Source organism: Jaculus jaculus, chromosome 17 (genome assembly GCF_020740685.1).
Source record: "Jaculus jaculus isolate mJacJac1 chromosome 17, mJacJac1.mat.Y.cur, whole genome shotgun sequence".
NCBI classification, from domain to species: Eukaryota; Metazoa; Chordata; class Mammalia; order Rodentia; family Dipodidae; genus Jaculus; species Jaculus jaculus.
In genome coordinates, this window is record NC_059118.1 from 37,278,097 (window position 1) to 37,280,006 (window position 1,910).

Here is a 1,910-nt window from a genome sequence, read left to right on the forward strand (position 1 = left end):
GAGCCTCCAACCGGGGTCCTTAGGCTTCACAGGCAAGCGCTTAACCGCTAAGCCATCTCTCCAGCCCTCGTTTTGTTTTTTGATGAGAGAAGTTAACCTTTTTTTTCAGTTAAGGCAACTATAACAGGTCCTATCTTACTATAGCCATTTTGAAACTTGTTTTCTAATTTATTGATTTACCCTTTTCATCCTCTTACAGTGCCTCCTCTCATGGTTAAGGGATTTACTTTCATAATTTTCTTTAATTTCTTGCTTATTATATATATATATATATATATATATATATATATATATATATATATAATTTAATTTATTAGTTTTCTTTTCAGAAAATACAGACAATTTGGTACCATTGTTTAGGTTCATCTGTGATCTACCCCCTCCCATTAGACCCTCCTTGTTATTGAAAATGGGTCGTGCATTGTGGAGTTAGCCCCCAGTTATTAGTATGATAAATGTCTCTGAAAATCATGACCCAACATGTAACTCTGACATTCTTTCCGCCCCCTCTTCCGCAAGATTTCTCTGAGCCATGTTGGGTTCATTTCTGGTCTGCTTCAGTGCTGAGGTGTTGGGGGCCTCTGAGGCTCTGGCTCTCTGATTTGATAGGAGTTGATTTTTCTCTGCATGGGTCTCCTTCCCCTTTGTGCTGGTATCCGGTTCACAGGAAAACATCACCCTTGCTTGTTTCGCCAGTTGTCCTTTAGTTTCAGTTGGGCCCCTTTTGAGGTATGTTGGGGCAGCTCTCTTCTTAGAATCTGCATCTATCTGGAAAAGAGAAGCAGATTCTCCAACAGAGAGTAAGTTAGCACCCAGAGAACTGAGATAACACTTACTTTTTTGATAGACAGTATGATAGGTGTAGGCCCTCTTATACCCTATGATTGATGGTAGCTTGATATTGTAGAGTGGGCTTGTGTTTGGGTATAGTTCTGACTTGTTTCCCAGCTCCAGCTATGGGTCTAGTACCACTGAGTGGATCAGTTAGCCAAATCAAGAGCAATTGGTTCCTCACCATGGCTGTGTACCACTATTGCACTTGTGTGGGCATCACAACAGGTTATTTGTTGCTAATTAGGTTAAACAATGCGTTGCTTGGACAGATCTTGGTCATTTCCCCCAGTCGCCTATGTAGCACCTTCTGGCACTAGACACGCTGACTGTCTGGGGACTGACTCTCTCCTGGCTTCCAGCCATGTCATTCCATTTTACACATCGGCTGCGTATGGAGTCTTCAGCAATAGGGTCTTACCACTGGCCTTTGGTGGGTCATCAATTACTCTGACAGAAGTCTGTCATTGTTTTGGGAAACCTTGTAGGTTTCTCTGATCAAAAGCTCATTGTGGATGGTAGGCCCAAGCTGGAAGTGGGGGTTACAGTTCAGTGTCCACTAAGAAATTGAGGAAAAACATAACTAATATACAAGAGTTAGAGAAGAGAGAGATAGAGGGGAGTGGGGGAGAGGGAGGGAGGGATGATGTAGGAGATTTAGGTCACTCTTGATCCTACCCTCTCCAGTGTCTTGTGGTTCAGGTATTTCCTGTAAGGGTCTAGCGAAGGTTCAGCCATTTGGTCTGTCTTTTAGGAAGGAGAATTTTATGGTACCATTGCCATTTGGTTCCAGATTACTGTTTCCACCCTTCGATGCCCTCCCCGCCCTCCCATCCATCTTATTGTCTAGTCCATGAGGTGCTTGCTGGGTATGTAAGGTATCTTGGGTAGATTCAGGTTAGGTGTTGTAGATGAGTGAGACTATGTGTTGATTTATTTTTTTCTGTGATTGGGCAAGTTCACTGAGAATGATCTGTTCCAGGTTCAACCATTTTTCCTCAAATTTCTTTATGTCGTTTTTTCTTACTGCTGTATAGAATTCCATTGTGTAGATATACCACATCTTTGTTATCCATGCT